The 9735-nt window shown below is 36.1% G+C and overlaps 1 long non-coding RNA gene across 1 annotated transcript; it reads right to left on the minus strand.

Annotated features, from left to right (window-relative positions):
* Positions 1-3987: 3987 nt before the first annotated feature.
* Positions 3988-8567, minus strand: LOC135278244 (uncharacterized). The gene is made up of 3 exons (XR_010345786.1): positions 8425-8567; positions 5003-5100; positions 3988-4142 (listed from the first exon to the last, which is right to left on the minus strand). It is a non-coding gene; the product is annotated as an uncharacterized LOC135278244 (long non-coding RNA).
* Positions 8568-9735: the final 1168 nt, after the last annotated feature.

The following is a 9735-nucleotide window of genomic DNA, read 5'->3' on the forward strand; positions in this document are numbered from 1 at the left end:
TAAAACCAGTCCAATCATTACAAGTAATCAGCAACCATCATCTTTTTTCTTCTTTCTCTACAAAGTGACTTTTTTTCAATAGTTATTATGAAGTGGTTTAAGAAACTTCTGAGAGCAGGTTTAGCTCAGAATTGATATGCTCAAGAGAAGTGGGACATTCCATGATATCAAGAATGATAGTGAGACCAAGATGTTCAGAAATGAAGTGATAAAATGCAGAAAAGGCATGCATGCCGTAGGCCAAATCTGATTCATCGATTATACTGACAAAGCAAAATATACTCAAATATATACAAAATATATTCATGCCCCCATACTCTCCTGCCCATATGAATGGGTCCAAGAGATAGACTACATAAGCACAGGTCTGTGGAAATAATCCTTCATTCTTTGTATACATACCTGGTGAAAGATGCAATTTTCACTAAGGACTCATCTTCATTTTACTATCTTGTCTGACTAAAAATAATGCAAGTTAAAATATATTTTTATAGTAATTCATATATTTTCTCAGCAATTTCCTTTTTGCAGTGCAAGGATTATTTGTATCAGTTTTTTTTTAGATTCAGCTTGAGTCATGTGGATGCCAACAACATAATTAGAATAGAATTGATACAATAACAACCCACATAGAGTCTGATTATATTTCAATAGCCTTTTTTTTCCTCTTAAACAAGCTTCTATTAGTAACATGAAACTGGAACATGCCGAGGGAAACAGGCACAGTGCTCTGCAGATGAGCTGGGGATTCTCAAAGAAATGCTGAAGTTTATAAACTGAAGAATGGAGAATCAATTTTGCTGCATGGAGAATACTTAATTACAGGAACATTTATGCCAAGAAAATGACATTCTGAAAACTCCATGAAAAACTGACACTGGCATCCCACTGAGAGGCTTTTTTTGCTTTCCATAAATAGACTGCTGGGCCCAGCTATTTATTGCCTGTGATACTATGAAAGGAGGAGCAGAGTGAAGGTTTGTGAGGGTATTCTGTAGGCTGCATTCATTGAGAAAGTAGAAAACACATGTACAACACTTAAAACGGCTCAAAGTCAGCAAAAAGCCTGGAGTATTCGCCGAGCACACAGATCTGTGAGCTGGAGGAACAAGTGAAAAGAAGGTGAGAGGATGAAAATAAACAAAAATATTCAAGCTATTTTATAAACCTCATTATCAAAACTGGGAATCATGGAAGGCAATTACAAAGGCAGGTGATGACAGGAATGAACAGCTGTAAAGAAGTCCTTTACAGGATGGATGAAAATGGATGCAAATTCATTTTTAAAGCTCAATCCCTGATAGCCCAACCTGCCCCTCAAACAGCCCAGCTGTGAAAGGGTGCATGGCTACTACAGAGAAAAAACTCCTTGCCCAAAGACAGCTAAGGAGGCACAGTGCCTCTCTTATTCCTCCTCTACAAAGAAATTTGGGAAGCCTGGAGCCATCAGGCTGTCAGAGGTGGCATGACAAGGATGCCAGAAAATTTAAGTTAAATTACTGTAGTTTCTACATCAGCTGCTGGTTCTGAGAGCATTGGTATACATCAGTATTGAGGATGGAGGGAGATGGTGATGACAGGATGGAATTAAAAAAAAACAATTCAAGTGACTCCTAAAACCAAGGAAGAGGGAAGGACAATCAAAAGGGAAACCACAAAGTGGAACCACATCCACCCAGGAGAAAGCACTAAAAGTAACAGTAAATAATAGAATTTTCCTATACTTTCAAAGAATTTAATGTTTATTTTTGTCAAGTTTTTGTAATAAACTTCTGCAAAACCCTTCCTAATGTACTATGCTAAAACCCAAAAATAAAATGCAAGGGCACACTTTACAATCAAAGATTATTAGCCTAACTCAGCAGTTGAAAGATAAAAAGCAAATTTTCCATATGATTTTACTTTGCTAAAATATAAGCAAAGGGAAAATATGATCACCCTCAGGAGTTTAAGAAAACAGTTAATAAAAATCTAGTTAATTTTTTTATGATGAAAACAAACGTATCTTAATGGTAAAGACACAGTACTCATTGTAATCAATTTTTATATAACGTCTTTATAGGAAAACTTATTGATGAAGATAAAATTTCATGCTTCTTAGCAGGCTGAAATTGCCTGATGATGGAAGCTCCAGAATTCATTGCTTCAATTAATAAGCAATAAGTTAAGAGCAAAACTCTGCAAAAATTATTTCTAATCAGATTTTTGCTTTGCTTGGTGGATAATTTTCAGATCACATTTCAAAGAGGCATTGTAATAAAAAACGGATTAAATTGAAATACTGTACAACTATTTAAACCCGCAGAGCTCTAGCTCCTCTTAAATAATACTGACATGATGAATGCTGATACCAGTATGTGCTAATGTCAGCTTTAAAGCATTAACTTTGTTTTCTTCTCGGCCCTACCATTGCAACACCACAGCTGTCAATCCCCAGCATATGAAATGCCCTGCCAGAGGAAAGCAAATCCTGCTCTGGGTACAGACTGTGTCTGGAAGGGTTTTCAGGGAAACACACCAACCTCAGGGTCACCTATGAGTGCTGCCTCACTGCAAAATGGAAACAATACAAGAGCACTTTCATTTACACAGCACAACCAAACTGGAAAAGTTTAAAAGATTAAAAACTCTTTACTTTGTTAAGAAATTCATCTGAGAAAGATGAATCCAAAAGTTTCTTTGACAGTAATTAATCCCTTTTCAGCTTTGCATACAGAAAGAATTAACTGGAATTTCATTACAATGCCTGTTATTTAATCTATTGCGTTGGTAGGGAGGTTAAATTTACTATCAAGTGAGAATTAAAAGGAACTTAAAAGGGTGTAGGAGGAACTACAATAATGAGATATTACAGTGCTCTTTATGCAAGCCTGAATTTGAAGAAACCATTCATGAAAACATTTTAAATTGCTACTAATTAATCAGATTGATACATATAGTCTCAAAACCACATGTGACAGCTAATGGCACTTTGCAAATAGCCTGATCCAAAGCCTATTGAAATCAAGAGAAAGATTGTCATTGACTTTGATTATGCCACACAAATGTAATTCCCATAAGTATAGAGTGCCCACTAAATGATCTGCATTACAACAATCATATTGTTATAACAATATTATTGCATGTTTCTAATGATTGGTCTATTATTTCTAAGATGCCAAGCATTTGTTGAGCAGTCTATACATTTAAGAGACCCTTTTTAGGGCACAATGCAAAGCTAGTGAGAGCCTTTACACAGATTTTAATAACTAATTCCACAGGACTAATTTCAGCACAGGATGCCAAGCATGAACAAGAATGACAGAAGGCATTCCTCTGATGCAAAAATTATTTTTGCCATATTTTTATGAACGGTATTTAATTTTGTAGAAATATTTATTTCTTCCTTAAAGCAACCCCCTCCAGTAGCTTTTCCTATTTTTTCTAAACACAGCCCCATGAAATAAATACAGGCAGGTTCTGTCCAACTGAGAGAAAGTAAAGTGCTGGCAAAGGTGCAGGGTTCTAAGATATCCTTTGATTGGTCTTCTTTGTTCCTTTCCTTCATCTACCCTCCTTTTTCTTAATTTTGCACATGGAAACTTTTCCTTTCCTTATCTATAAATAGTAATGTTTCCCAGCAGAAAGTCATTATCTTACTTAACCTATTGAGAAACTGTATACTAAAATTTTTTTGTGTAAGGGCAAATTAGAGAGCATTTATGATTCCATAAATCCAATTTGGATCAGCAGCAAAACCAAACCAACATACAGTATCCCTATTTATTTCCACACTGGATACTTGTGGAAATTATGTGTATGTTTTTTGGTGGCATGATAATTGGAAATAATGATAAATTTGGGAATAATGATAAATTATTGCAGGTCTTGGCAGATACTTTTAATCAATGAGACTCTTAGAAGTTACAGAGGATCTGACACTGAAAGGATTTCAGGAAAAAACTGTACTCAACTCTACCTGTAAGTAGAGAGAACAGTTACTGACATTTCTATAAGAGGGTTATTGGATAAAGCTTAAAATTACAGAGAGAAATTAAAAAGCTGTAAAAATTGACCATTCTTATAGCACAAGAGGATTTTCAGGAGTTTGTTTCATTCCAGAATCTCCTTTTTCCTAGCACCATACAGAACATCCTATCCACCTGCAAAAACAAAAAAGTGAAGGTAACTACACAGTGTTTACATAACACTGACATTGTTAATGTTATCATCTGAAAATGAACAAAATGAAAGGGACATTAAAAAGACAGTTAAACCTCAGAACAGAATCAGTTAACAGACACACTTGGAATACTGAATCAACAAAATTATGGCTTAATATTTCATTCTTCTACCATTTCAATTTATTGCAGGCTCAGGTGGTTTTACATATCTATAGACAAAATGTTTTAAAAGTGTCAGTCAGGCAGAAAGGTTGTCACGAGGATGGGGGAAGAACTATTTTTTTTAGTTTTTAATAATCAACAACCTCCCCAATGACCCAACACAATGGGTTACTTCATTTACATACACAGCCTATAACTGTGGCACTGTCTCCTTCCTTTGTGTGTTCTTGCTGTTAGCAGTGGTTAACTGAAATTAAACTGTCATGGGCTTAACAGAAAATGTCATCTGACATGAAAAGAAATGTGCTGTTTCACTGGAGTATGAAGCTGGAAATGCAATAGTGGTTGTCTGGTATTATTTTCCTAAGACAAAAAGAAAAAAACAAGCAAACCTCTAGCAATTTCATTTTTTTCTAGGCTGACATCATCTCCCTAATCCCTTGGGCTTTTTTCTGCTGAGAAGGTTTCTTCAAACCTATCACTAGAAAACAATTTGAAATGAAGCCATAATTCAGTTCTCTGTTTCCATTCTGTTGCCAAATGGTTCATGACTTTCCCAAATATCTCTGTTGTAAGCAATTTTTAATACAGCTTACCTAGTCAACAAACACTGCCAACTCCCAGCCACACACTGTGAAACAGTAGCAATTAAGCTGCCTCCTGAAGGCTATTCCTACCTGGAAGTTCAAGAGGGAGCTGATTTGACATGCATGCTGACATCCCCTAATTGAAGTGGTTTTGCTGCAGAAGCTTAGACTTATCAAAATAAAAACCCCTAAAAAACAAAACAACAAACCCTTTTGTCTCTATTTCTCAACTATTTGTCAAAAAGAAGAATAGCAATTTTCTCATAATATAAAGTTTGTCCAGGGTAAAGGAAAATGCACCTGTCTGAGTAGCAATATCTGAACAAAGCTCTACATTCAAATAGCATTTAAAAATTTGACAAGAAACATGAAGTCTGTATAAGTTGCATCACCCACTATCATCTCCCACGGTTTTGTATATTCCATGAAACGATCTTTTGGAACATTATATACTAAACACTGTAAGTGTAGTGAAAGCTTTTTCTGCATGTGTAAGACTGAGTCTCTTGAAACATTAACATTTAAAGAAAATCACACAATATTTCTGCCAGTCTTGAGGAAACATATGTGACAGGAAAATTCAATGAAAGCACAAGAAATTTTTTCTGTACATAACTGACCTCAAAATACAACAAAATAAATAAAAAAGCACACCCCTTCATAGAGGAATTTTATACTGGAGGGGCTGAAGGCATCATTTCTCACATCGTTATGAAAGAGTTCTGGCTTTCAGCCCCATTACCAGTGACACAGGCAGCTGAAATGCTGTGCTTCAGAATGGAATTCTGTTTTACCTATTCTGAGTTATAGAGGAGGGTTTGGCTGAGCATTGCCATAATGTTAGTTTATTCTGTTCAGTCCTTACCCCCTTACTTCATTCTATTATTTCACTTTGTTTCTTTCATTCTTTTTCTCCAAGAGGATTTCTTTACTGTGTGTGTTCTTTTGTTCTCATCACTGCTCTTTTTATTCTGTGTCTTGCAGTGCTCAACACAATTAAGACAGCTAAATCAACATTACCAACCTACTCAAATTTTCTTGGCACAGTAACTATCATTTAAGATGTGTGTGTCCTACACAGCTTTTTTTAATCTGGAAGGTCACTTCAAAGTCATTTTAGAATTACTGGAGTGTTTATTGATCTCCTAATCATTCTCTGTTTGCAATTCTTCAGCTGCCTCTCTTTGTGCTATTTTGTTATATTAGCTTAGCTATTTAATAAACAAAATAATATTTATAAAAAGAGAGGATTACAGAATCCCTAAGTTGTTCAAATGAAGAAAACAGTTAATTTGCACTGAAATATGAGGATGCAGATAAAAGTAAGAAGCTGAAGTTTGATCTACATGGCTGTGCTCTCCTGAACAAAAACAAAGCAAAGCAATAACAGCTTTTGGGTTTGAGTAACGTGGCTGCATAGCTTTGATTATAGTGTAGAAATCTCATGCAGTTTTTGCTGACTATATTATCCAGAACCATTTCAGACTTGGGCTTGTTTTGCTTTCGGGGGCCTTTGTATGTATTCCATGTTCCCCACAAAAAAATCCTCCTGAAAATGAATTTAGAGACACCAAGAAAGAGAATATTTCTTTAGAGATGCAATTTGGTATTGATCCTTGAGGATATTTCTGCTGTGATAAAATACCTTCAACAAATTAAATGAGATCAGAATTAGATTCACAATGCAAATATTTAAAGTTTTTTAACTACAATTTACCATGTGGTTCAGACAGATCAACCCTGCACTTTAAGAAGCCAAGATTCTGTGCATACAGACAAGGTCTGGAGAGTAGTTGTTATTTTAAAGATGCACCCAGTGACCCCACAAGTTAAAGTTAAAATAAATGTCTCTGACCTCATTTGTAGTCTCTGGCACACTGCTAGCTATATCTTTTGCCAGCTCAGCAATCAATAAATATCATCCAGATTTTCAATATTCCTCTAAAGAGAAGGAACACACCTTTCTGGTCCACCAGAGCACCTTTACTTCATGAGAAAGAAAAGGTATTTTACCTTATTTTTGGTAACCATTGTTCACTGCTGGCTTTGACTTCATTTGTACACCCATTATTCAATACAAAGCTCACAGGAGGGCTTGACCTAAAATTGCATCCAGACCTTTTTTCCTCAAAGGGCAATCAAAGAATCCAAAAGGACCTAAACGATCCATGGTGCATTTTCTCTGCACCAACCCAGCAAATAGCAGTCCCTGCCTGCTTGGTGTCTATACAGATTTAGCAAACATAACCCATATATCTCTACTTGATCTACATCTTTACTGCAACTATCAAATAATTTTATAGGCAGAATAGCTACCAATTGAAATGCTTCTCAGCACCTCCTTCTGTTTTAACATTGAAAAATTATTATTTCCTAAGCAATTTTGCATGACCCCATGCTGGTTTAATCTTGATAATTTGCCCAAACTTGTTTCAAATGTTACTGATCTCTTTGTGATCTCAGATGTTTAGCTTGGTTATTTGCAGCATTTTCAATTTCTATGGGTTATAAACTAACAGGAAGTCTTACAGAGCAGATTATGAAAAGAAAAAGAAAAATGCTGAAGAATATGATCCTAAGATATCCAGAAAAGCTGCAAAGAACTCCTTTGGGAAGAGCAAAGCAATCATTTGAGGTTGGAAAATTAAAAGCCTCCATATTCGTTTTGTCAATGATTTGGAAAACCAATGGAAGTGTTTAATTATTAATGGCACCAGCTAAATATAATTGTCTTCTCAATAAATCAGGACAATTCTATTGTAAAAATTAAACATTTGCAGTTATCTTGTAGTGAGTAACTGTTGCCACACTGCAATATTAAAAAGTGACAAACTGGAAGGTGTTGGTGTGGTATATAAAGTGCTGTGATTTTTTAATTTTTGTTTTCCCACCCTATGAGAAGAACATAGGCTTCACACACTGGCTTTGACTCAGGGAACACTTGCTAGAGTCCCTGTAGAATATCATTTACATCATGATCAAACAAAACCATTTCATTTTTCTAATGACCTCACTGAGCCAAGATGACTTCCATGTGCATACAGCAAAACCATAGGCAGTTTTTTGGTGGTTTGGGTTTTTTTCAAGTTCATAATAATTACTAATGGTCTTTCCTGTAGCTTTCGTGGTAGTTATGTGCACAGCCTTACATTTTATAGTACAGTTGTTCATTATTACTGGTAAAAAACTCTACAGTTACATGAAACAACCACCTGGGCTGCAGGGTAGTATAAAAATTTCTGCATTAGTGTTTTATTTCTCCTTACTCTATGTTATTCACTGCTTATTCCCATCCTCCCTCCTATTCAATATTTTTATCTTCATAATATTGTGCTCAGTTTATTTGCTTCCATTCTTAATTTCTTTAATAGTCATTAGCCCTTCAAATTACCCAAAATTTGACTGATATTTCCCTTTGAAATGATGTAAGAATTTATGGAAATTCATTTCTTTGCACTGTTATTTTTCTTAGCATTAGAGAGAACTGAATCTGCTTCAGGTTGCAGAAATACCTTGTGCACCCAGAGCCCTCCCCTGTCAAGCTGGCTCAGGGCAGGAAATCCTCCTTCCTCTGCAAGGATCTGATTCCTTTGAGTCTGATTGAGAGCATCAACTTGGATTAATCACGTGCTTAAACATCAGCATTCATTTATTTTCTTCTGGACCTGAAGTAAGAGATACTGTAGATACAGCCAAGAGGATCCATAGGAGGGGTAAAAGAGCCCAAATTCTGGGTTTGAAGATGGCAGAATGAGCCAAAGTCTTGGGGAAGAGTGACTGAAAGTTTCCTGCAGTCAATGGAAACACATTCTCTGCGATGGCCTCTGGATCGCTGCACAAATACTGAAACAATAACACTCGATGTGAAGGAAACAAAATATCTCAACAGTGCAAGAGGAACTGTAAACTGTTCTAAGTCTACAGCTTTTTGAAAGCCTGCCTAATTCTCCCTGACAAAAGGCAGTGATACAAGTAAGTGGCTCTACAGAAACACATCTTATTTTAAATCAAAGCAGATGAGTCATCTGACAATCTAGCTGTTGTGAAACAAAAAGAGAAATGAGAAGATTGTGTCAGTTCATCACTTGATGAGATTTTGTTTCATGTATTTTATTTTCAATATCTGATTACCTCTGTTATTTATGTTTTTATACTGCTTTCATTGGCTCACTTGCTGATTTTTAAAAGATAAAAGTCTAAATTACAATTAGGTTGAAACTGGATTTGCTTAAAAACAAACAAGAGAAAGAGGAAGAATTTCCTATGTAATGGCTGACAGCAAAATTGTTTGAAGTAATGGGGTCCCGTTTAAATACTAAGAACTTGGCAGACCTAGGAGAACTGAATTTGCATAGGCTGTAAAATCTTAGACGTACTTTGGAAGCTTGCTGGAGAGCTCCACAGAATATAAAACTTTTTGGCATTGCTACAAATCTTGATAAATTAATAGGAGAAAGCAGAACACTGCTCACAACTAATTTTGTTTTCCTGGTATGAGGTCTTCTTCTTTCTCCATCTCGCCCTGCTCCACATTTGTGTGCCAAATCTTCCCTCTGTGCCCCTCTGTGCCTCACAGTGGGCAATCCCCACCGATTCAGGAGATGCCTGCTGGTGAAGGCACAGCTGATCAACGTGGCTTTTTCTGCTGCCAAACTTCAGCCAATGAGCTATTCATGGCTCCGGTCCCTGTTTCTGTTCATTAGGCCACTGGGAATTGCATGAATCATTTTCATTCCCTGCCGGGAAGCAATGCCAGTGTTTACTATTACTTATGCAAAATAATTTTCCAGAATCACTTTACAAATGCTGAATGCTCGGTTGAC

Source organism: Passer domesticus, chromosome 11 (genome assembly GCF_036417665.1).
Source record: "Passer domesticus isolate bPasDom1 chromosome 11, bPasDom1.hap1, whole genome shotgun sequence".
Lineage (NCBI taxonomy): Eukaryota > Metazoa > Chordata > Aves > Passeriformes > Passeridae > Passer > Passer domesticus.